Source organism: Chlorocebus sabaeus, chromosome 8, assembly GCF_047675955.1.
Source record: "Chlorocebus sabaeus isolate Y175 chromosome 8, mChlSab1.0.hap1, whole genome shotgun sequence".
Classification (NCBI taxonomy): domain Eukaryota; kingdom Metazoa; phylum Chordata; class Mammalia; order Primates; family Cercopithecidae; genus Chlorocebus; species Chlorocebus sabaeus.
In genome coordinates, this window is record NC_132911.1 from 141,369,310 (window position 1) to 141,396,971 (window position 27,662).

At 38.7% G+C, this 27,662-nt stretch overlaps 1 pseudogene; it reads left to right on the forward strand.

The window, feature by feature from the left end:
• Window positions 1-782: 782 nt before the first annotated feature.
• LOC103237490 (nucleolar and coiled-body phosphoprotein 1 pseudogene) lies at window positions 783-2,840 on the forward strand (annotated as a pseudogene).
• The last annotated feature ends 24,822 nt before the right edge of the window (window positions 2,841-27,662 follow it).

A 27,662-nucleotide genomic window follows, 5' to 3' on the forward strand; every position in this document is an offset into this window, starting at 1 on the left:
AAGTATACAATGTAAGTTTTGACATATGTATACAGTCAGAAACCAGTCACCACAAGATAGTGAACATATCCATAACACCAGAAACTTCCTTGCGTTCCTCTATCTGTCCTTCATTGCCAACCCCAGCTCCAGACAACCAGTGATCTTTCCATCACTATAGATTTGTTTGCATTGTATAGACATTTTTTAAATGGAATCATGCAAGTAGCTACCCTTTGTTGTCTGGTTACTTTTATTCAGAACAATTAATTTGAGATTTGTACTTAGATTGATGAGTAATATCTTACTGTTTGGGCATATCACCATTTGTTTATCCATTTATCTGTTGCCTAACATATTTTTTTTCCAGAATGGTTGCAATATTTTAAATTTCCACCTGCTCTGAATGAAAGTTCTTAAAGTGCAACATACTTTTCAATACTTGGTATGTTCAGTTGTTTTAATTTCAAACATTCTAACCAGTGTGCAATGGTATTTGACTATAGATTTAATTTACAATTTCCTAATGACTAATGAAGCTAAGCATATTTTAATGTGCTTATTTGTCATCAATAGATTTTTCGCCAAGGGTCTATGCACATTTTTGCATATGTTTTTATTAGATTATTTTCTTATTATTGAACTTCAGTGTTCTTTATAAGTCCTGGATCCCATCTATCATCAGACATACCTTTGCAAATATTTTCTCCCTGTCTGTGGCTTTTCTTTTCATTTTAATAAAAGTTTTAGGAGCAGAAATTATTAACTTTGAAAAGGTAGTAGTGACACATACTGCTCGGAGGATGGCAGATGCTGGCTTGCACCATGTGTTTCCCAGCCACCTGTGTCCCCTCGTGTTTGGTTTCCTGCGTGACAACCAACTCTTGGAGATGGCCAAGAAGTTCACCAAAGTGACAGGAATTACACAGCAGGATGCCAATGCATCTTCCCTCTTGGACATCTACAGCTTCTGGCTCAAGTCTGCCAAGGCCCCAAGGCGAAAGTTACAGGCAAATGGACCAGTGACTAAGAAAGCTAAGAAGTCTTCATCCTGTGACGGCAGTGAGGACAGCAGCGAGGAGGAGGGGGACAATCAAGGGCCCCCAGCTAAGAAGGCTGCTGTACCTGCCAAGGGAACCAGTCTGCCTCAGCATCCTGAAAAGGCTGTGGCCAAAGCATCAGAGCAGGAGCGGTGAAGAATTTAGTGACAGTGAGGAGGAGACAAAAAGCAAAATCCTGTTCAGATGGAGTCAAGCCCCAAGCCAAGGCAGCCAAAGCTCCTCCTAAGAAGGCCAAGAAGTCTGATTCTGATTCTGACTCAAGCTCTGAGGATGAGGCACCAAAGAACCAGAAGGCAAAGACGACACCTGTGGCAGCTAAACTCGGGCTAAAGCCATACGGGGTACTCTGGCTCCAGCAGCACCTAAAGTAGCCAATAACAAAGCAGCCAGCAGCAGCTGCAGCAGCAGTGGTGACTCAAAGAAGGGGAGGACAGCAGCTATCCTCGAGAAGACTGTACCCAAAAAGCAAGTCATGGCCAAGGTCCCAGTGAAAGCAGCTGCCACCCCTACCCAACAGAGTTCCAGCAGGGAGGACGTCACCCATGAGGAAAAAGGGGATCAGAACCTTCAAAAAAAAAAAAAAAAAAAAAAGGAAAAAACAGATCCGTATAGTTCAGTCCCCCGACCTTCTGCTCCTCAATCAAAGAAGTCTGTGGGAACTCACACTTCCAAGAAAACTGCGGAGAAGAAACAGCATGCGGAAAGCAGTGAAGACAGCACGGATGAATCTAACTCCAGTTCTGAGGAAGAGGAGAGACCCCTGTCTATGGGAGTCATCTCTAAAGCAACAACCAAATCACCTACAGCAAAAAGAAAGCAACAGAGATCTCTGCAGACAGCTCAGACCCCGACAGCTCTGAGCATAATGGAGCTCCTCCCAAGCCAGCCAGTGCCACCAAGAATTCCTCAAATAAGCCAGCTGCCACTACCAAGTCACCTGCAGCAAAGTCAGCTGCAACTCCCAGGCAAACTGCAGTCAGTGGCCCGAAGTTTCTGACAAGAAAAGCTGACAGCAATTCCAGTGAGGAGAAGATGACAAGGATCACTGTGGCCACCCCTAAGCCCAAGGTGACTGCCAAAGCAGCTCCTGCCAGGCAGGTAACTTCAGGATCGTTGGGTCTGCAGCTCTGATTCAGACAGCTCCAGGAGTGAGGAGGAAGAGAAGACATCTGAATCCCCAGTTGAGAAGAAGCCACAGAAGGCAGCGGCAGGCATAACCCCTTCCAAGCCAGCCTTGGAAAGAAGGTAAAGGCCGAGGGCAGCAGCAGTTCTTCCTCTGATGATGCCAGTGAGGATGAGGAAGAGAAGCCCAAGGGCAAGTGCTCTCCAAGTCCAGACCCAAGGCCAATGGCACCTAGGCACTGACTGCCCAGAATGGAAAAGCAGCTAAGAACAGTAAGGAGGAGGAAGAGAGCAAGAAGACAAGAAAAAGGCAGCAGTGGCAATTTCCACACCAGGTTCAGTAAAAAAGTAGAAGCAAAATGAGGCTGTCAAGGAGGCAGAGACTCCTCAAGCCAACAACATAAAGCTTCAGACCCCTAACAGAGTTCCAAAAAAGAAGAAAGGAGAAAAAAAGGCATCATCCCCATTCTAAAGGGTCAGGGAGGAGGAAACGGAAATAAGATTCAGGAGTGGCAGACAACTTGATGCCAAAGGAGGTGCAGCTGAAGACTAAAAGAGCGAGCCAATCCGGTTTTGAAGTTCACCAAGGCAAATCCTTCTGGCATGAGAAAACTAAGAAGAACGGAGGGAGGCTCAACCTCTGTCCAGGTCACTTTCGTTCAGTTTGGCAGAGAGTGACTGGGCCATCTTTGGTGAAGCAGGAGTGATGATCAAACACCACTCACTTTCTCCAGCGGACCGGAGAGCCCTCAGCTCTATAGGTTGGGGCCTTGATGAGGATGAAAGCTCAGAGTAGGTCCTAAGACTTTACAGTGGAACATCTTCTCTTGTCCTTTCCTATATTCCCAGTTTTGTGCAGATTTGTTTTGGAGTGTTAAGTAGCAGGGACAAAATAAGGGGAATGCTATTTCTTAAGAAAATTGATTTCTACTGTTGTCCCCTTCTTCCTTTTCTGTGAAAGTCCTCATATTGAGAAGTTTGTATATTTTATATTAAATCATTCCCTATTGATTTTTGTTGTGATTTTCAGAGGTAGAGTCCCATGGATAAAAATCTTAGCTATGGGCCAGAATACAGTAAAGGGTCGTATGTATGTCTTGTTACAGTTAGAAGAAAAATTCTGCCTTTGTGAGTGCACATGTCCACATTGCATCCCTCTCTCCCTCAAAACCCTAGTGAGGGATACTAAAGAATGGTTAATCTATATGCAATGCCTATTAAACATGCACGATGTACTTCATCCTCATTCACTGGGTCTGGGGCTGAAGACTGAGGCCAACGTGGACCTAACCTACTTTTTGGAATAAAATTCATTGTTTTGTTACAGGCAAAATTCTGGTGTGTTGTGAATGCCTTGGGTCAGTCTGAATATATTTTTTCTGTAATTTCATCATTATTACATGATGTTTGCAATACATGCTTTGCTTTTTAATTTGAAAGCAAACTTGTCTACTGCTGAAAGACATTTTTTGACGACTTGACTATTGCTAATATTGAGTACTGAGTTGACTGCATTCTCTCATTTTTACATTGTAGAGAACAAAATCACATTAATTTGAAAAATAAATATCACTTGGTATTTCTGTCTTGTCTCCAGAGGTGATACAGAATTGGTTTCATTAATTCCTACATGGCTGGGATCAAGACAGTAGGAAAAAAAAAACCTTTAAAACCTCAATTCTCAGTAGGAAGTAGGTTACATTAGGTAAATTCATAGGTAATCCATATATGTTCTAATGGGTTTAGAAAGAACCTTACAGAGCATATTACATGATAAACCTGAGTGGAGTGGGTTTGGAAGAATAAACTAACAGGATTATTGTGTCTTGTACTTGGTACATGGGCACAATTGATGTGCCCCCTTCAGAACCTGAACTGTTAGTAACAGTGGCAGTAACACTACCAACCAGTGAGCAGAGATACAGCTCTTAGGCCAAGCTGGACTCACCACATGGCTGTAGGAGGTGACTGACAAGCAGCAGTGCTTAGCCAGACCAAGACAAGGAGGGAGGAGTCAACAAGCTTTCTGGAGGCTGAGGGGTTCCAGTGGTGGGAAACTGTGCCCCAAGCCTTTATGGATGAGTACAGGTCTTAACCTTAGTCTCTTCCTGTATGGTTTCCGCACCCACTATCTAACCTGATGATAACCTGGTTTTCCACGTGACTGCCTCTAGGAAGAAAATGTACTGTTCATGCTGACATAGGTATTTCAGTCTGCATGATAAAAGTTCTACATCTTACTACAAAATAATAAACTGGCTGGTTTATAATGGATCTTAGGAGTTTTATTGTTGTCAGTCTAAACCCCTTCCACTCCCTACCCAAACCAGAACAACCTGGGTGGCAGGTAGAGGGCTGGGGTCCAGACCTGTGAGTTCCCTGCAGAAGCTTCTTGGAAGCAGCTTGCAGGCTTTTGGCCACAGCTTGTCTCATCGTGCCTTTTCCAGGCTATCTTCCAGCCTGGACATAGTCTAAATCGGGGGTTGGCGAAATGACCTATGGGTCATATCTAGCTCATGGCCTATTTTTATATTACCTAGGAGCTAAGAATGGTTTCTACATTTGTAAAGGTCTTTAAAAAGGAGACATAGTATGTGGCAGAGACCTTATCAATGGCCCACAAAGCCTAAAGTATTTAGGATGTGGCTCTTTACAGAAAAAGGGGCTCCTGGTCTAAACGAGTGAGCGATGAGACACCAGCTGTTCATTAGAATCATCTGGGAACTTGAAAACACTGATACGCAGAGGCCCATTCTGAGATTTCTTAGTCCTCTCTGGGGGGACCTGGGTGCTAAGATTTTTTAAAGCTCCCAGGTGATTCTAATGAACAGCTGGTGTTGAAAACCACCTATCTAAGAGTATTTGAAAAGAAATGATTGGTATTTCCCCCATTCATGCTTCCATTTTCAAATGTACTTGTTAAAAATAATAACATAAAATGAAATTTTGTCTCAGTGCCATTTCCTGAAACCTGTTTCTCCTTCCAGACAGTTTCTAGGTATGCACTATTACATGCGTCCTCCCCTCCCTTTTCCTTGCACAAACGGGTTATATGTGCAGTGTTTTGCCACTTTTACAGGTCATTTTACAGCAGAATACAGCAGCTCATTTTTAATGGCTCCACTGTGTGGTACTCCATTGCGTGGAAATAGCGTAAGTTATTTAAACTAATAGTTTGTGGGCAGATGTTTAGGATGTTTGAGGGTTTTGCTGTTACAAATAGTGTTACAGTGGATAGTTTCATACAAGAGACTGAGTATCTGTGTGTATTTTTTGTAGGAAATATTTCTAAAAGTGATTACTGGTTCAAAGGATATGTGCATTTAACATTTTGATCACTATTGCCTTTAGAATTATTGCACTAATGTATGGTTCCAGCAATACTGTATCAAAGAGCCTCTTCGCCTGTCCTCTTGCCAACACTATTTACCAAATTGATCTTTGCTGCTTTGATACATGAAAATGCTCTTATTTCTGTTTGCTTGTTTTGTGTTTTAAATTAACCATAAAAAATAAAGAAAAAGTAATTTACTTTTTTTTCTTTTGTGAACCATGCCGTTAAGAGTCATATCTAAGAAATCTTTTACTAATACAAGGTTGCAAATATTTTCAACAATTTTTCTTCCAGGAGATTCGTATTAGTAATTTTGGATATTGTATTTAGATATATGATTTATTTTTAATGAATTTCTAAGTACACTTTATAATGAATAGACTCAACTCCTTCATTTTAAAAGAAACAACAACATATGTGTGAGGGAGTTCTGCTTCCAAATTCGCTATGGTTAAACTATAAGACTGGGAGCTAGAATCAATGAATTCAGGCCTAGCTCTACTACTTCCTTTTTCATTATTATTTTAGGACAGGTTCTTGCTCTGCCACCCAGGCTAGAGTGCAGTGGCACGATCATAGCTCACTGAAGTCTGAAGCTTCAACCTGCTAGGCTCAATCCATCCTCAAGCCTCAGCCTCCTGAATAGTTGGGACTACAGGCACACACCATCACGGCCGGCTACTATTTGTACTTTTTTGTAGAGATGGGGTTTCACCGTGTTGCCCAGGCTGGTCTCAAATGCCTAGACCCAAGCAATTCGCCTGCCTTGGCCTCCCAAATTGCTGGGATTACAGATGTGAGCCACCATGCCCGGCCTCTAACACTGAATGTAATAAGTATGATCATCAGCAAGTCACCTGACTCTTCTGAGCCTGCTACCTTATATCTAATGTAAGTGGGTGTGATTGACTCCAAAGCTCCTTCTAATTGCTGAGATTTTCTCTTAACAGTAGTTGATATTTTTACTCATTATTAGTCTCATACAAAACAGCCAACCATAAATTTCTTTGATGCTCTCTTTTTACTGTTTTACGTAGGTTAGATTGGATCATCACTTTAATAAAATTGACCATTAAAATCTAGGCTGCTGTATGGGATTATAAACCAGATGCTTTTCTTTTTTCTTTTTTTTTTTTTTTTGAGACAGAGTCTTGCTCTTGTTGTCCAGGCTGGAGTGCAATGGCGCAATCTCGGCTCACCGCAACCTTGGCCTCCCAGGTTCAAGTGATTCTCCTGCCTCAACCTCCCAAGTAGCTGGGATTACAGGCGTGTGCCACCACTCCCGGCTAATTTTGTATTTTTAGTAGAGATGGGGTTTCTCCATGTTGGTCAGCCTGCTCTTGAGCTCCCGACCTCAGGTGATCTGCCCACCTCAGCCACCCAAAGTGCTGGGATTACAGGTGTGAGTCACTGCCCCTCGCCCCAGAATATTTTTCTTGATATGATTGTGAGGTCTCTAGATTAAAAAATGTTTATATTGAAAAATTTACATCCTGAAAAAATGCACCTTTTATTTATTTCCCAACTTAAATATTTCAAAGGAATTTGTGCTCTATCAGAAAAGATTGCACAAAACAAAAGACTTGTGACAATTCAGTTATTTAACCCTATGACAGGTTCGAGGAAGTGCTCACACAGCTGTGAGGGGTTCCCACAGACAACGTAGTCATGACTATTCTACTACTCCTTTTCTTGTCAATGAGGAAAGCAGAGTAAAGGTTTGCGGAAAATAGTTTAAAGAAGATATTTAATTTTTCTGGATTGCAACATAAGGTCCTCATTTTGGTAACTGTATATATTGTACATTTCTCCTAGTTTTAGGAAAGGAAACTGCTTGTCTAAAATGGTGACAACTCAACCATATGTTGACAATTCCCATGGCCAGTGGGAAGTCATGGGTTTCCTTTGTGTGATAGCAAGCTAGGGCTCATTAGATTCAAATTCCAGTGACACACAGAAGCTGAAACCCAAAACACACACTTGGCTGTGAATCCAAGAACATGCATTTTCTACCAAGCCCTGCAATCATGGCAGTGAGAGCTTGGGGGATGTGCGCAGTGGAAATACTAAGAGTTGGGAGCCCGATGATCTGAACTATGGTCCTAGGACCTACCATTGTGCATCCTAAGGCAATTCATGACAAGTATTTGGCTCATGTTTTTCCATTTGTAAGGAAAAAAAAGACTAAATAATATCTGAGAACATTATAAATGATTTTGTAAAGCCAGTGGCAGAAACTTGATGCCTAAAAAAATTGCATCTATTGATTTACCAAAGCTTTGGAGTAGCCAAAATTAATGTCAAAGGTGGACCTTGACTCTGCCTTCAGATATGCTCTTGGCTTAAGTTTGTATGAGTGTGAGAACCTTCTGCTTTTTTTTTTTTTTTTTCCCTAAGAAAATCTTGAATAGAGCTAATTCCACCCATGCTTGTAAACAATTCGCCTTACTCAAATGTTGTGGAGACAGATGAGCCCTATGTTAATCACACCAAATAGCCACTTATGATATTTTTACTAAGGGGTACAACTTTTATCTCATGGCATCTCAGTTTCCACAGCTCAGATGAAACATAATGGTTATGCATGAGTATTGCTGTGGGCTCCCACACACATATCTTATTTCAAATAGTCCAAAGTGTAAAACTTCCTGTCAAAACAAGTCAGATCAGCAGAGGACTAGAAAGTTGACTCACTTGGTTTTCCCTTGGTGTGGTATCATGCAAAAGTATTTCTGGTTCTTGTCACCTCCTGGACTCCAGGCAGAGGTCCTAAAACTTTGAGGATTTCTGAGTGATAAGTATGTCTCCTGTTTTTGTACTGGGTCCCTTTTATTATACATGAGTTTATGATAATGAGGTGACTTAGAATGGGGCCTTATGGTCTTAGGGTGAGGCTGGTCAACAGGGAGACCCAGTGATTCTGGGCTGGAACATTCAGTCCCACCCACCAACCTCTTGGAAGATGAATGGGGGGCTACAGACTGAATCTAAAACACTCTTTAAAAAATTATATTTGGAGAGCCTCAGAATTGGCAGATACATCCATGTTCTGGGAGGGTGGTGCCCCCAAATCCACAGGAGCGAAGCTCCTGAGCTCAGGCTCTCACCAAGCCTTGCCCAATGTACCTCCTCAACTGGTTGTGCATTCGTTTCCTTTATAGTAACCTGGTAACTGTAAGCAAAGTGCCATCCTGAATTATGTGAGCTGTGCTAACAAATCAGCCAACCTGAGGAGGGGGTTGTGGGAATTCCCAATTTATAGCTGGTCTGTGAGAAATATGGGTAGCTTCAGGATTTGTGTTTGGCATCTACAGTGGGGGCAGTCTTGTGGGACTCAGCCCTGAAAGCTGTGGAGCCTGATGCATACTCCAGGTAGCAGAATTGAATGAAATTGTTGGACACCCAGTAGGCATTTGGAGAATTGGTCATTGGTGTCAGAAAACAGCCCACCTTCCTATCCCCCTTTTCCATCAATATTGTTTATAAATGAACTGTCCATTAAGGTCATCGTCTTTATGAAGGGGCCCAGGTCCTATGACGGGCAGTTGAAAGGACTGGGAATGTTTAGTATGAAGACTCAAAGACTAGGGTCTGAGTGGACTCTGGGGTACATGTGTACAACATGCAGGTTTGTTACATATGTATACATGTGCCATGTTGGTGTGCTGCACCCATCAACTCGTCAGCATCCATCAACTCGTCATTTACATCAGTTATAACTCCCAATGTATTTTTCTTTTTTTTTTTTTTAATTTATTTATTATTATTATACTTTAAGTTGTAGGGTACATGTGCATAATGTGCAGGTTTGTTACATATGTATACTTGTGCCATGTTGGTGTGCTGCACCCATCAACTCGTCATTTACATCAGGTATAACTCCCAGTGCAATCCCTCCCCCCTCCCCCCTCCCCCCTCCCCATGATAGGCCCCAGTGTGTGATGTTCCCCTTCCCGAGTCCAAGTGATCTCATTGTTCAGTTCCCACATATCAGTGAGAACATGCGGTGTTTGGTTTTCTGTTTTTGTGATAGTCTGCTAAGAATGATGGTTTCCAACTGCATCCATGTCCCTACAAAGGACACAAACTCATCCTATTTTATGGCTGCATAGTATTCCATGGTGTATACGTGCCACATTTTCTTAATCCAATCTGTCACTGATGGACATTTGGGTTGATTCCAAGTCTTTGCTATTGTGAATAGTGCTGCAATAAACATACGTGTGCATGTGTCTTTATAGCAGCATAATTTAAATCCTTTGGGTATATACCCAGTAATGGGATGGCTGGGTCATATGGTACATCTAGTTCTAGATCCTTGAGGAATCGCCATACTGTTTTCCATAATGGTTGAACTAGTTTACAATCCCACCAACAGTGTAAAAGTGTTCCTATTTCTCCACATCCTCTCCAGCACCTGTTGTTTCCTGACTTTTTAATGATTGCCATTCTAACTGGTGTGAGATGGTATCTCATTGTGGTTTTGATTTGCATTTCTCTGATGGCCAGTGATGATGAGCATTTTTTCATGTGTCTGTTGGCTGTATGAATGTCTTCTTTTGAGAAATGTCTGTTCATATCCTTTGCCCACTTTTTGATGGGGTTGTTTGTTTTTTTCTTGTAAATTTGTTTGAGTTCTTTGTAGGTTCTGGATATTAGCCCTTTGTCAGATGAGTAGATTGCAAAAATTTTCTCCCATTCTGTAGGTTGCCTGTTCACTCTGATGGTAGTTTCTTTTGCTGTGCAGAAGCTCTTTAGTTTAATGAGATCCCATTTGTCAATTTTGGCTTTTGCTGCTGTTGCTTTTGGTGTTTTAGACATGAAGTCTTTGCCCATGCCTATGTCCTGAATGGTACTACCTAGGTTTTCCTCTAGGATTTTTATGGTATTAGGTCTAACATTTAAGTCTCTAATCCATCTTGAATTAATTTTCGTATAAGGAGTAAGGAAAGGATCCAGTTTCAGCTTTCTACTTATGGCTAGCCAATTTTCCCACCACCATTTATTAAATAGGGAATCCTTTCCCCATTTCTTGTTTCTCTCAGGTTTGTCAAAGATCAGATGGCTGTAGATGTGTGGTATTATTTCTGAGGACTCTGTTCTGTTCCATTGGTCTATATCTCTGTTTTGGTACCAGTACCATGCTGTTTTGGTTACTGTAGCCTTGTAGTATAGTTTGAAGTCAGGTAGCGTGATGCCTCCAGCTTTGTTCTTTTGACTTAGGATTGTCTTGGAGATGCGGGCTCTTTTTTGGTTCCATATGAACTTTAAAGCAGTTTTTTCCAATTCTGTGAAGAAGCTCATTGGTAGCTTGATGGGGATGGCATTGAATCTATAAATTACCTTGGGCAGTATGGCCATTTTTATGATATTGATTCTTCCTATCCATAAGCATGGTATGTTCTTCCATTTGTTTGTGTCATCTTTTATTTCACTGAGCAGTGGTTTGTAGTTCTCCTTGAAGAGGTCCTTTACATCCCTTGTAAGTTGGATTCCTAGGTATTTTATTCTCTTTGAAGCAATTGTGAATGGAAGTTCATTCCTGATTTGACTCTCTGTTTGTCTGTTACTGGTGTATAAGAATGCTTGTGATTTTTGCACATTAATTTTGTATCCTGAGACTTTGCTGAAGTTGCTTATCAGCTTAAGGAGATTTTGGGCTGAGACAATGGGGTTTTATAAATATACAATCATGTCATCTGCAAACAGGGACAATTTGACTTCTTCTTTTCCTAACTGAATCCCCTTGATTTCTTTCTCTTGCCTGATTGCCCTAGCCAGAACTTCCAACACTATGTTGAATAGGAGTGGTGAGAGAGGGCATCCCTGTCTTGTGCCAGTTTTCAAAGGGAATTTTTCCAGTTTTTGCCCATTCAGTATGATATTGGCTGTGGGTTTGTCATAAATAGCTCTTATTATTTTGAGGTACGTTCCATCAATACCGAATTTATTGAGTATTTTTAGCATGAAGGGCTGTTGAATTTTGTCAAAAGCCTTTTCTGCATCTATTGAGATAATGATGTGGTTCTTGTCTTTGGTTCTGTTTATATGCTGGATTATGTTTATTGATTTGCGAATGTTGAACCAGCCTTGCATCCCAGGGATGAAGCCCACTTGATCCTGGTGGATAAGCTTTTTGATGTGTTGCTGAATCCGGTTTGCCAGTATTTTATTGAGGATTTTTGCATCGATGTTCATCAGGGATATTGGTCTAAAATTCTCTTTTTTTGTTGTGTCTCTGCCAGGCTTTGGTATCAGGATGATGCTGGCCTCATAAAATGAGTTAGGGAGGATTCCCTCTTTTTCTATTGATTGGAATAGTTTCAGAAGGAATGGTACCAACTCCTCCTTGTACCTCTGGTAGAATTCAGCTGTGACTCCATCTGGTCCTGGACTTTTTTTGGTTGGTAGGCTATTAATTATTGCCTCAATTTCAGAGCCTGCTATTGGTCTATTCAGGGATTCAACTTCTTCCTGGTTTAGTCTTGGAAGAGTGTAAGTGTCCAGGAAATTATCCATTTCTTCTAGATTTTCCAGTTTATTTGCGTAGAAGTGTTTATAGTATTCTCTGATGGTAGTTTGTATTTCTGTGGGGTCGGTGGTGATATCCCCTTTATCATTTTTAATTGCATCGATTTGATTCTTCTCTATTTTTTTCTTTATTAGTCTTGCTAGTGGTCTGTCAATTTTGTTGATCTTTTCAAAAAACCAACTCCTGGATTCATTGATTTTTTGGAGGGTTTTTTGTGTCTCTATCTCCTTCAGTTCTGCTCTGATCTTAGTTATTTCTTGCCTTCTGCTAGCTTTCGAATGTGTTTGCTCTTGCTTCTCTAGTTCTTTTAATTGCGATGTTAGAGTGTCAATTTTAGATCTTTCCTGCTTTCTCTTGTGGGCATTTAGTGCTCTAAATTTTCCTCTACACACTGCTTTAAATGTGTCCCAGAGATTCTGGTATGTTGTATCTTTGTTCTCATTGGTTTCAAAGAACATCTTTATTTCTGCCTTCATTTTGTTATGTACCCAGTAGTCATTCAGGAGCAGGTTGTTCAGTTTCCATGTAGTTGAGCGGTTTTGATTGCGTTTCTTAGTCCTGAGTTCTAGTTTGATTGCACTGTGGTCTGAAAGACAGCTTGTTATAATTTCTGTTCTTGTACATTTGCTGAGGAGTGCTTTACTTCCAATTACGTGGTCAATTTTGGAGTAAGTACGATGTGGTGCTGAGAAGAATGTATATTCTGTTGATTTGGGGTGGAGAGTTCTATAGATGTCTATTAGGTCTGCTTGCTGCAGAGATGAGTTCAATTCCTGGATATCCTTGTTAACTTTCTGTCTCGTTGATCTGTCTAATGTTGACAGTGGAGTGTTGAAGTCTCCCATTATTATTGTATGCGAGTCTAAGTCTCTTTGTAAGTCTCTAAGGACTTGCTTTATGAATCTGGGTGCTCCTGTATTGGGTGCATATATATTTAGGATAGTTAGCTCTTCCTGTTGAATTGATCCCTTTACCATTATGTAATGGCCTTCTTTGTCTCTTTTGATCTTTGATGGTTTAAAGTCTGTTTTATCAGAGACTAGTATTGCAACTCCCGCTTTTTTTTGTTCTCCATTTGCTTGGTAAATCTTCCTCCATCCCTTTATTTTGAGCCTATGTATGTCTCTGCGTGTGAGATGGGTCTCCTGAATACAGCAGACTGATGGGTCTTGACTCTTTATCCAGTTTGCCAGTCTGTGTCTTTTAATTGGAGCATTTAGTCCATTTACATTTAAGGTTAAGATTGTTATGTGTGAACTTGATCCTGCCATTATGATATTAACTGGTTATTTTGCTCGTTAGTTGATGCAGTTTCTTCCAAGCCTTGATGGTCTTTACATTTTGGCATGTTTTTGCAATGGCTGGTACCGGTTGTTCCTTTCCATGTTTAGTGCTTCCTTCAGGGTCTCTTGTAAGGCAGGCCTAGTGGTGACAAAATCTCTAAGCATTTGCTTATCTGTAAAGGATTTTATTTCTCCTTCACTTATGAAACTTAGTTTGGCTGGATATAAAATTCTGGGTTTAAAATTCTTTTCTTTAAGAATGTTGAATATTGGTCCCCACTCTCTTCTGGCTTGAAGAGTTTCTGCCGAGAGATCTGCTGTTAGTCTGATGGGCTTCCCTTTGTGGGTAACCCGACCTTTCTCTCTGGCTGCCCTTAAGATTTTTTCCTTCATTTCAACTTTGGTGAATCTGGCAATTATGTGTCTTGGAGTTGCTCTTCTCGAGGAGTATCTTTGTGGCGTTCTCTGTATTTCCTGGATTTGAATGTTGGCCTGCCCTACTAGGTTGGGGAAGTTCTCCTGGATGATATCCTGAAGAGTGTTTTCCAACTTGGTTCCATTTTCCCCCTCACTTTCAGGCACCCCAATCAGACGCAGATTTGGTCTTTTTACATAATCCCATACTTCTTGCAGGCTTTGTTCATTTCTTTTTCTTCTTTTTTCTTTTGGTTTCTCTTCTCATTTCATTTCATTCATTTGATCCTCAATCGCTGACATTCTTCCAGTTGATCGAGTCGGTTACTGAAGCTTGTGCATTTGTCACGTATTTCTCGTGTCATGGTTTTCGTCTCTTTCATTTCGTTTATGACCTTCTCTGCATTAATTACTCTAGCCATCAATTCTTCCACTTTTTTTTCAAGATTTTTAGTTTTTTTGCACTGGGTACGTAATTCCTCCTTTAGCTCTGAGAAATTTGATGGACTGAAGCCTTCTTCTCTCATCTCGTCGAAGTCATTCTCCGTCCAGCTTTGATCCGTTGCTGGCGATGAGCTGCGCTCCTTTGCCGGGGGAGATGCGCTCTTATTTTTTGAATTTCCAGCTTTTCTGCCCTGCTTTTTCCCCATCTTTGTGGTTTTATCTGCCTCTGGTCTTTGATGATGGTGATGTACTGATGGGGTTTTGGTGTAGGTGTCCTTCCTGTTTGATAGTTTTCCTTCTAACAGTCAGGACCCTCAGCTGTAGGTCTGTTGGAGATTGCTTGAGGTCCACTCCAGACCCTGTTTGCCTGGGTATCAGCAGCAGAGGCTGCAGAAGATAGAATATTTCTGAACAGCGAGTGTACCTGTCTGATTCTTGCTTTGGAAGCTTCCTCTCAGGGGTGCACTCCACCCTGTGAGGTGTGGGGTGTCAGACTGCCCCTAGTGGGGGATGTCTCCCAGTTAGGCTACTCAGGGGTCAGGGACCCACTTGAGCAGGGAGTCTGTCCCTTCTCAGATCTCAACCTCCGTGTTGGGAGATCCACTGCTCTCTTCAAAGCTGTCAGACAGAGTCGTTTGCGTCTGCAGAGCTTTCTGCTGCGTTTGTTATTGTTTACTGTGCCCTGTCCCCAGAGGTGGAGTCTACAGAGACAGGCAGGTTTCCTTGAGCTGCTGTGAGCTCCACCCAGTTGGAGCTTCCCGGCAGCTTTGTTTACCTACTTAAGCCTCAGCAATGGTGGGCGCCCCTCCCCCAGCCTCGCTGCTGCCTTGCCGGTAGATCACAGACTGCTGTGCTGGCAATGAGGGAGGCTCCGTGGGTGTGGGACCCTCCCGGCCAGGTGTGGGATATGATCTCCTGGTGTGCCTGTTTGCTTAAAGCGCAGTATTGGGGTGGGAGTTACCCGATTTTCCAGGTGTTGTGTGTCTCAGTTCCCCTGGCTAGGAAAAGGGATTCCCTTCCCCCTTGCACTTCCCAGGTGAGGCGATGCCTCGCCCTGCTTCAGCTCTCGCTGGTCGGGCTGCAGCAGCTGACCAGCACCGATTGTCTGGCACTCCCCAGTGAGATGAACCCAGTACCTCAGTTGAAAATGCAGAAATCACCGGTCTTCTGTGCTGCTCGCGCTGGGAGTTGGAGACTGGAGCTGTTCCTATTCGGCCATCTTGCTCCGCCCCCTCCCCAACGTATTTTTCATGTTTTCATTTCACATGCTCAGTCAGATCCATTTGTAATAACTCTTTCAACGTCTTTGTCCACTAATTCTATCATTTGTGCCATTTCTGGAGTGATTTCAATTCATTGATATGTCTATTCATTCTGCCTCATATTTTCTAGCTTCTTTTTATGAATAATAGTTTTTACTAAATATCAGGTATGAATTTTATCCTTTTGCAGCCTGGCGATTCTTGTATACCAGTACATGTCTGTGAACTTTCTTCTAGGTCTCAGCTAATTTACTTGTAATTATTTGTATCCTTTTAATTTTTTCAAGCTTTGTTAAGTAAGAGAAGAGCATCAGTGAGCCTAGGACTTGTATTCTCCCATAAGGGAGGTAAAACTCTACTATGGAACAGAAACCCTCCCTATTAACCGCCCATTTAAGCCTAAGACTTGTTCCCTTAATTGTTTCAGTGTTCATTTCACTGCTGTCTGATATTTTACTTACATACATAGGTCGGTCAGTCTTCAGCTGAAGACTCAAAAGACTGTCAACAGGTATCTAGAATTCTCTCTCTTTTTCTCTCTCTGTTTTGCTGTCTCCTCTCATCTGTGATACTCTGTGCCATTCATTCAAACAATGGACCACCAGGGTCCTTCTGGGTCCCCCTTACCTGGTCTGTGGTCTGGAAACACTTCACGCAGTTAGCTAAGGCAATGATAGGGTTTGCCTTATTTGTTTCCCATCCTAAAGGGATTAGTCTCCTTATCAACTGATGTCCAATATTTTTAAAGTCACAATTATATGTATTTGTGCACTTTTAAAGTTGTTGTTTTTCTTTTGGATGGGAGGGTCAATCTGTTTCCTGTTAGGCTATCTTGGATGGAAGACAAAATGGGAAGTTATTTCTTGAAAGAGATCCAAATGGCATTATTTCATGACAGATAGGGTCAGCCACAAAGGGATAGGATAAAATATTATGATTAATGTATAACCTGGGCACTGAGAGAAGAGCATAATACATTCAAGATACCAGTTTCTGGAAGGAACAATAGCAAATGGTGGTCTCAGATTCTTTTGATCCCCTCTGTAACCACTAACAAGCAAAGCTTAGTGTCTGTGATGGTTAATACTGGCTGTCAACTTGATTGAATTGAAAGATATAAAGTATTGATGCTGGGTGTGTCTGTGAGGGTGTTGCCAAAAGAGATTAACATTTGAGTCAGTGGGCTGAGAAAGGCAGACTCACCCTTCATCTGGGTGGGCACAATCTAATCAATCTAATCAGCTGCCGACAAGGCTAGAATATAATCAGGCAGGAAAATATGAAAAGAGAAAATGGCCCAGCCTCCCAGCCTCCATCTTTCTCCTGTGCTGGATGCTTCCTGACCTCAAATATCAGACTCCAAGTCTTCAGTTTTGGAACTAGGACTGGCTCTCCTTTCTCCTCAGCCTGCAGAGGGCCTATTGTGGGACCTTGTGAGAGTGTGAGTTAATACTGAATAAACACTTAATAAAATCATATATATATATGTGTGTGTGTGTGTGTATATATATATTCCATTAGTTCTGTTCCACTAGAGAACCCTGACTAATACAGTGCCCTTGTTCAAAGTTGAAGTTTTTTTCAATTTTATATATTAGTATGTGTATATATGTACTAATGAAATACATATAAATGGAATATATATATACACATATATATTCCATTAGTTCTTTTCCTCTAGAGAACCCTGATTAATACAGTGCCTTTATTCAGAGTTGATGTTTTTTCAACTTTACATAAAAATTGAACAAAATTATTACTGAAAAATTTAGGATTTTTTTAAACTACATCTAACTAGCAATATAAATAAAGACACCATCTTCACTTACGCACAGCTTCAGTACAAGTCTCTCTTAACACAGACTTGGTCACTTACACAAAAGTGTTGCCTTTAGCTCCACTCACAAGAAATCTCGAAGCTACTCTACTGTGCTGGTGTCTCTGAACATGTAGATATAGCATCAGTCTTCATCAATATTCACTCAGAGCTAGGGAGGCTGAATCAGGTGAATAAATGAGGGGAGATGAATGGACTGGCAAGGGCAGGAACTAAGACTGTAGAAAGATATATTCACCTTCTGCTTGATGCAAAGAGGAAAGCCTACATGCTATATTATGAATTAAATAGAGTTGAACAATTTATTCTAGGATTTCAGAGGAAAGATCTTCAGCATTGAGAACGGAGAACCCAGAAAGATTATGCTAAATACATGAGAAATGTTAGAAGACACTTTTTCTTTCCTGAATTTACATAAAAGAAAAGTAGACGTAGGTCATTCAACATCGACATTTTCAGCCACTGCTGGAGAATGGACCCTAGTAACAATGACTGCACATCGACAAATGGACCTTTTATTTTTATTATCGAATTATGCGACCTAAATTATACATTCCTACTCAGCTAGCACTACACTTCAAAAGACAGATTTTTATAGCTGTTAAGAAAGCATACAAAAGAAGCCAAATGTGAAATAGTATTGCTTGCCTTTACTTTTTAAGCAGGACGAAAGAAATAACACGTTCAGTAATTGATTGGAATAATGGATTCCGGTATTTATTTAACTATTAAGGAAGGAAAAATGCTGACATGTAAAATAAGAAATGTTAAACTTCTTAATTTTTAGTTGGAAAGATTAAAGAGTCATCAACTTGTTATGTGTTATTACTTTCTAACATTTTATATTTCTTAAAACTGTGGAGCAATTTTGAGCTTATGTCTCTCCTTTAAATAGCATGAGATGAGATGGGGTCAAAAAATAGAATATGTTATAAATTTATATTCACTGCAGTCCAAAGGTTAAATTAGCTACTAAAATTAGTAGTGAGGCCCTCATTCGTGGATATGGAAAAGTAGAGTCTGTGTAAAAATTCTTCTTTACTTAATGCATTATTCAAGATTCCCCAGATAAACAGAAACAATAGGATATATATGTAAATATGTGTGTATATATGTATATATGTACATATGTGTAGGTATGTGTATATATATTTTTATATATCCTATTGTATATAAAATACATACACATATAAGAGGAAGTTTATTATAGCAATGGTTCACACAATTATGAAGACTGAGAAGTCACATGATATGCCATTTGCAAGCTGGAAAACCAGAAAATCCTCTGGTTTAATTCTGCTCGAGCCTGAAGGTCCAATAACCAGAAGAGTCAATCCAAGGTTAAAGGCTTAGAACTGAGGTGGAGAAGGGGAGGAATTTTTCCTTTTTCTACTTTTTTATGTAATTTGAGCCTTCTATTTATTGGATAATGCCCATTCACAGTGGTGAGGAGAAATCTCTCTCTCTCTTTTTAAATTTAGCCTACTAATTCAAACACTAATCCCTTCTGAAAACACCCTCACAGACACCCCTAGAAATAATGCTCAATTCACTATCTGGGCCTTCTGTAACCCAATTTGATGGGTAAAATAAACCATCACTATTATGCTTAGTATACTATTAGTGAGAGAGAAGGAGGAGAAAGAAAGAGGAAGGAAGAGAAAAAGTAATAAAGTAAGGGGAAGAAAAAGTGAAAGAGGGAGGTGAAGAACCAATTTACGAAATGGCACATTTGAGGAAGTGCAAAAGACAATATGCCCTTTCAATTATAAATATGCTAAGCTGATAAAGCTGCAGACATTAACAATAAGGCTAAAAGGTGGCACACTTGGGAAAAAAATAAAGCCTCTGTATTTTTTAACAATTTTGTATTATGTCCTTTTGAAATTGCAAAGCCAAAAGCCATAAATACTATCTATGCATTTAAAAAGCCACTTCAAACACTTTGAAATGGATAATAGATGATAAATATCATGTCCAATAGAAATATTTTAATTTAAATTGTAAATGTTTTATCATCAGCTATTAATTAAAAATTGTTTCAAAAGCAATAGAGAACGAGGAGGAATTACTGAATGCAGGAGAGAGAATGAGGAAAGCCTGTATATAAATATTGGATATGTAGGAGAAAAAAAATGAATATAGTATCCTTTTCTGATTTTACCTGTCTCTCTGCTTATACCCCTTACATATTCTATGCAAAGTATGCAATTGTAGTCAAGGAGTTACTGTCTTACATGCCTAAGAAAATGAACTGGGGTACAATATGTACAAAGAGGTCATCACACTGGAAATTAAATTTAATCTTTTTTAAATTAAATTCCTATTTTTAGTGGCATTGCAATGTTTGTATCTCAGGAAGAAAACACCCCATCCAATCCACAAACAGCTATCACATTGAAAGAAGACAGAGTCATCGTGATCATAGCTATCAAAAAGAAGTATTAAAAGGATAGTATGGAATTCAACCCAGCATGACCACAGAAGTGGGACGCTCAGCCAGCCACGCCTGTATTGTGTTCATCCACATGAGCTAAGAGCTCCACCCACGGCCTTAGTTTCAAAGCACCTGTCATGATGAGGTGCCAGATTTCTTTATTTTCTGGTTGATTCAGAGACAGAAAGTATTTTCATTAAAGATCTTGGATAAATATGTCAAATCACTAAATAATATCAAACACTGAAGACTTCAATAAGTGAGCCAGTGTGTGCGTGTGCGTGTGCGTGTGTGTGTGTGTGTGTCTGTGTGTATTTAGGTAAAGTATTAGGGTGAAAAAGCAGCATTCCCTGTTTGAATTCTTGTTAAGGATGTTTCTATCTTTGCAACCATAGAAATGGACACAAGAAATGGCTCTTATTATTTGGGGGTGTCATAGAGGAATGTTGAATTTTATCAAAAGTTTTTTCCATGTCTATTGAGAAAATCATATGTTTTTTGCTTAAAATTCTATTTATGTGGTGAATCCCAATTATTGATTTGTGTATATTGAATCAGTCTTACATCCTAGGAATGGAGTCTACTTGATCATGGTGAATTAACTTTATGATGTGCTGTTAGATTCACTTTGCTAGTATTTTGTTGAAGATGTTTACATCTAAGTTCACTAGGGATATTGGCCTGTAGTTTTCTTTTTTCTTTTCCTTCTTTTTTTTTTTTTTTGGCATATCTTTGCCAGGGTTCAGTATCAGGGTCATGTTGTCCTTTTAGAATGAATTATGGAGGCATCTCTCCTCCTTGATATTTTGGAATAGTTTCGCTAGAATTGGTACCACGTTTTCCTTATACATCTGGAAGAATTCAGCTATGAATCCATCTGGTCTAGAGTTTTTTGGGTTTTATGTTTTTCTTTTATTACAGATTCAAATTTGGAACTCAATATTAGTCTGTTCAAGGTTTCAATTTTTCCTTGTTGTTTTTGATTTGCTTATTTGGATCATCTCCTTTTCTCTGTTAATCTAGTTAGAAGTCTATTGATTTTGTTTATCCTTTCAAAAAACCAAGTTTTAGTTTATTTGATTCTCTGTATGGATTTGGGTGTCTCAAATTCATTCAATTCTTCTCTAATTTTAGTTATTTAATTTTTTTTACTACCTTTGGGTTTATTTTGTTATTGTTTTTCTAGTTATTTTAGGTTTGCTGTTTACCTAAAAAATATCATTCTGAACATTAACCTGGGGAAAGAATTTGAAACTAAATCCTCAAAAGCAATTGCAAAAAGAGTTAAAATTGACAAGTGGAGCCTAATTAAATTAAGGAGTTTTTGCGCAGCAAAACAAATGAAACAAAACGAAACAGAAACATACTAGTGGAGTGAACAAACAACCTACAGAGTGGGAGAAAATACCTGCAAAGTGCACATCTGGCAAATGTCTCATACCCATAAAGAACATTAACAACCCGACAAGCAAACAACAAACCACCCCGTTAACATGTGCGCGAAAGACATGCACAGACACTTCTCCACAAAAGACAGAAAACTGGCCAACAAACATAAGAAAAAAATGCTCAACATCCCTAATCATCAAAGAAATGCAAATCGAAACTACAATGAGTTACCATCTCACACCAGTCGGAATGGCTATTACTAAAAAGTCAAAAAATAACAGATGCTGGTGAGGTTGTGGAGAAAATGTAATTAATACTGTTGGTGGGAATGTAAAATGACTTCAGCCACTGTGGAAAGCAGTTTGGAGATTTATCAAAGAACTTAGAACTACCACCCAACCCAGCAATCCCATTACGGAGTGTTGAGAACTTACCTAAAGAAGAATAAATCATTTTACATAAAAGACTTGTAAACTTGTAGGTTCATCACAGCACTATTCACAATAGCAAAGACATGGAATCAACCTAGATGCCCATCAGTGGTCAATGGGATAAAAAAATGTGATACATATGCACCATGGAATACTACACATAGAATAAAATTATGTCCTTTGCAGCAACATGGATGGAGCAGAAGGTCATTATACTAAGCAAATTAACACAGGAATAGAAAATCAAAGTATCACATGCTCGTACTTATCAGCAGTAGCTAGGCACTGGATACACATGGACATAGTTAAAAACAACATACAAAGGGAACTATGAGACTGGGGAGAGTAGGAAGAGGATAGAGGCTGAAAAACTACATATTGAGTACTCTGCTCACTACTTGGAATATGGAATCATTTGCACCTCCAACATCAGTGTCACACAATATACCCATGTAACAAACCTGCACATCAACCCCCGAATCTAAAATAAAAATTGAAAAAAATAAATAAAAACAAACAGCAACAACAGAGTGATTTTAAACACAATAAGACCCTGATCTTAAGATTTCACCTTGAAGATAAACATCCATTTGATCATATTTCTTTTAAAACACCGTGAGATTGGCATAAGTGGTAAAAGTGTGTGTTTTCGTGCATGTGTGTATGTGTGAGTGTGTGTGTGTGTTGCTTGATTTGAATTCTGGGTCCCTGGCCATTAAGGAGAATCAAAATTCAATTCCAGTCATACATTCATTTATGAATTTGTCCATTATTCCCCAAATATATTTTCACTGGCCATTTTATGGTCCATATTGAATTAGAATTGAAGATAAAATGGTAAATAAGAGAGAGATTCTACCCACAATGAAAAAAAAAATATCATAATGTAGAAGGTTCTGTGGGTGTAGTCAAAGAGAGATACACCTAATAAAGGCAATCATCCACACTCAGTCTTGGTTTATGAGCAGGACTGAGTTAGATGAAGAGGTATGAACAGCATGGGAGGGGAGCATTGCACACAGAGTTTGCAACTTGGCCTAACACCTAACTGCAGAAGTGAGAGAGTAGCCATCCAGTGCACATATGTTGAAGCATTAAGTGTATGTGCAAATGTGTGTGTGTCTTTTATTAATTGGTGGCTGTGATAAGGGATGAGGTGGTGAAATTCATGTTGAACTTTTTCTCTGTGCTTCATGTTATGATATATACCCAAAACAAATGTAAAACAGAGTCTGAAAAGACATCGTGACAAAAAAAATATGATGTGTATCTGTGACATGCCAGAAATATTTCTAGGCACATTCACTAACATTGTTGTCCATGTTTAACGTGTCTAGAACGTTACACAATTTGCTTTATTTAAACTTTCTAGAGAAATAGATCAATAGTCAATCATATTTTACAGATAAAGAGAAAAAACTTCTAAAAATTTAAGTTAAGAAAAGCTTATACAGGTACAAAGTAGAAGAAGAAGATTCAAAACCAGATACAGGACAGATTGAAGCTGTATTTACAAGGCAATTACAAATGTGATCACTCTGTTTACACTTCTAATGTCCTACAATCCATTCTCAATACAATACATATATGTTATTTTTTTAAATTAGAATCACATTAGACATGTACAGACACACACACACAAACACACACACCGCTATGGAAATACAACTCCCACCTCCTTAAAGCATGCCACTGCCTTTCCATGGCATGTAGAGCATACTCTCACTCCTAACATCAGTGTTTTACCTTACCTGGCCTATTTCTTTAAGCTCTGAGTTCTTTATTCCATTACTTAATATATTCCAACTGCCTATTCTCTGTGGTTTAGCCTGCCAGGCATTATGTTTGTTCTAATCTTTGTACTCATATTCCCTCTGCCAAGAAAATTCTTTGGTTCCACAGATGGCTTTATCCAATGTTCAAGTATTGCCTCAAGTATTACCTCCTAGAGACAATTTCCCACAATTTAATAAAAAATGAGCACATCCATCTCCCGGTATAAGCACCAGTATGCCATCATGATCTCTTACATTTTTCAGTTTATTTAGTGCCTAATGATACACAACACTATACAATGCTTTTCCTTGCTTATTTATACTAGTTCTTTCATTATTATCTGTAATCTCCTAGAGGATGTGGTAAATTTAATTTTAATTCATTGCAATGAAAATTTTCTGTGTTCTACTATATAGTGAATTTTGTGTTACATATATGCTAAAATCAATCTAGGTTTCTTTTTCATGAGTGCATGTTTTCCTATTTCTATCACTCTACAACTTTTTATGCAATTAAATCTTTCATATCCTTGGTTAATGTTCTGTTTTTCTTACTCTGTCAAATATTTGATGATTTTCAATATAATTGTGAATTTTTATGTTTTTCCTTTGACTCTACCATTTTTTTCCTATATTCCTTAGACCAAATCATTAGGTCAAAAAGTTTCAAATATTTCATGTCTGCTTAGCGGAAGCTTCTAATCAGGATTGAAACTTTATTTTCTTTTTTTGTTTTACATGTTAAGTTTTCTTTTAATGATATAAGCATTTTTATATCACCTTCCCTCTGTTATATTTTCTTGGTTTATCTTCTTTTACTCTTCATTTCTTACCTTCTTTTGGTTATATTCATGATCTATTTATTTATTCATTTGAAAGATTCATTTTCTACTTCAAAAAATTTATGTAGCCTAACAATTCATTATTTTTAGATATTGAAATGATCACACACTTACAGAAAAGTTCATGATATAGTAAATTAAAAAATGAAAAAAATACTTCAATTACTATAATCTGGAATTAAAAAGGAGACATTACTACCCACCTTATCTAAATACAAAATATTATAAAGAAGAAATGTGAAAAATGTTATGTTAAGAAACTCTATAGCCCAGATATAATTGAAAAACTCAAGAAAAACAAATCATGAATCTAGGTAGAACTATAATAAACTTCCAATAAATGAAAGCTCAAGCACAGATGCCTTCAGTAAAGTAGTGAATCCCACCAAATGTTTAAATAATCACCTTAACATAAAGCTAACTTCAAAATTCTTCTCAAAACAGAAAATAAGGAACACATCTTAATTCATTATTTCAGGCCAGTATCACATTAATCCCAAAAGCAGACAAGACTTCACAAAAAAGTATAGACCAATATTCATTATGATATGTACACAAAAAATCCTCAACAAAATTCTAGCAAACTAAATCTAGAAAAAAGGATCATATACCATGACCAAGTGAGATTTACTCCAGAAATGCAAAACTGGTTCAATATGTCAAAATCAACCAATGTAATACACCATATAAATAGACTAAGAAAGCAAAACAAGACGAGCACATGTTCATCTCAATAAATATAGTAAATCTGCTTGCCAAAGTCCAGCACCCTCTTAGTAAAAACATTCAGCAAACTAGGAATAGAATAAAAATATTCTCATGCTAATAAAGGCATCTATGAAAAGTCCACAGCTAACATCATACTTAGTGTCAAAAGAAGCAAAAGTTTCCCTTTAAGATCAGGAACAAGACAAAGATGTAAGTGTAAAATAGTACATCCACTTTGGAAAACAGTTTGGTTCCTGAGTAAGTTAAACACAAGTTGCCATATGATCCAGCAATGCCACTCCTCGGTGTACACCCAAGTGAACTGTAAGCATATGTTCACACAAACACTTATATATGAATATTCACAGCGTTGTTATTTCTAATAGCCCCAAAATAGACACAAACCAAATATCTATCAACAGATAAATAGGTAAACAAAAGGTGACATAAAATACAATGAAATATTATTCAACCATAAAAAGGGATGCAGTGGTGACGCACGGTATGACATGGATGAACCTTCAAAACATTGTGGTAAATGAAGGAAGCCAGGCACAAAGACCATATATTATATGATTCAGTTTATATGAAATACCCAGAATAAACAAGTCCATAGAGGAACACAGATTACATGTCAGGGTTTGTGGTCAGAAAGGGAATAGAGCCTCAAACCTGTGTTTTTGTGTGTATGGTGATGAAAATATTCTGGAATTAGTGGTGATGGTTATACCTATAATATACCAAAAACTGCTAAATCATAAACTTCAGATTGGTTAACTTTATAATATGTGAAATGTTTCTCAATTTAAAAAACAAAAAATAACAAAATGAAAACATAGTAGATGCTCAATAAATTAAGCACTTTATGGAAAAGAGTATCAAGGATGAATATTCATCCAGTATCAACATCACCATATACATGATGTGTAGAGAAACAAAATATTAAAAAAAAAAAAAAAAAGAAAGTACAAGTGTGAAATAATGTGAAAATAACTAAATGTATAATAAGGAATAAATGAAATAAGATGTTATTAAATGTTGGCAAACATCTACAGTGGCCAACTAATATAATTACTGTTTAAAGCTAAAACTGGTTGTTAGGACTATTTATGGTCCTAATCCCAGCCCTATCAGTACATCTCACTAAAGTGTTCGAATCTGTCTGAGAAAACGTCATCATCATCCCAAAGCAGGAAGTTCGGGTGGCATGAATTCAAATAGTCTTGAAAACATTTAGTTCAGTTTATATGCTTTTGGGAAAAACAAAACAAAACAAAACACGCACATTGGAAGAACATTCTCATAGCAGTATTTCCCCCATTACATACCATGAATTATTTATGAACTCAGTACTTTACAATGAATGTAGATGTTTGTCAGGATTAAAAATAGCAGCTCTGTCAAAAGTTACTCCCCACTGCCACCCAGCTTCAACCCCTGCAAATGCTGATTGCTTTAGAACCAACACAAAAGAATCAGTAATTCACATAAGCAGGTAAGACTTGGGATTTTTTGAAGCACTGTATTTTATTCTGGATTTTTTATGTCAGTGACCCGTTTTTACTATGCCTTGAAAATTTCCATTTTAGGAGACATTCAAAACAGCAACTCAGCTGGTGCTCTAAAAATGGGATTTGACTCATCTAATATAAAATTCAGTTCATACAGATGCAGTTTCAGAAGTGGCCATAAAATCAGGTTTTCTTTGGCTCTCATTGGCTCCTTCCCACTCTGTCTTTGATATCAAGGAAGTCATTCTGTCTATTATATTTTATTATTCCAATTTTTTCAGCTTGCCACATTTTATAGTATTAATTATAATTCAACTAGAGATTTATATACTACACATCTCTCTCTCTGCAAGACAATTTCTATCCTCATTCGAATATGCATGTTGATAAAATTAACATGATTACCAGCAAATTAATTCTTTCATCTGTCATGGTTCAGTTTACCCTTCATGGCTTATTAAACTATTTTCCAACTTTATAAAAAGAATGAAAATAGTTTGATTTAAATATATCAGTGCCTATTGTTTTAAATCATTTTGATGAAATAAAAGAAAAAGATCTTGCTTCAATTTGAATCTAGTAAGTTTTATATATGTTAGCAGTTTCAACAAAGGGAAATAAAGCAATTTTTGAGAATTTGATCTAAAATTTTCATGACATCATCTAAATTATAGAGTAAGCACTGTATGGACACCGGTGGCATGGGGAAAGTGCATTTCTCCTGTTCCTATGTTGTTCTGGAATTGTCAAGGAGCTGGCTTAGGTTAGCAAAAAGGACACTGAACCTGGAATAGAAAATCCCAGTTACTGATTTCAAATGAGGCATTTGCTGTCTGCATCACTCAGAGAATTACAGCTAAGTATCCTGAATCTCAGGTCCAATGAAAGGAATGAAGCTACATTTCTGTTTGATATCACATGAAAGCAAAGGAAAGGAAAGGAAAGGGGAAAGGGGAAAGGGGAAAGCAGAAAGGAGGGGAAAGGGGAAAGGGGAAAGCAGAAAGGAGGGGAAAGGGGAAAGGGGAAAGCAGAAAGGAAGGGAAAGCGAGGGAAGGAGAGGGAAGGAAGGAGAAGGAGGGAGGGAGGAAGGGAGGGAGGGAGGGAGGGAGGGAGGGAGGGAGGGAGGAAGGAAGGAAGGAAGGAAGGAAGGAAGGAAGGAAGGAAGGAAGGAAGGAAGGAAGGAAGGAAGGAAGGAAGGGCAAAGGAAGAAGAAACCATTGCAAACCCAGAGGCTCCTTTGCTGGCATGCCTCTCTTTGAGGACCACTGTGATAGATAAAACATTTAGAGCAGCAGCTGCAG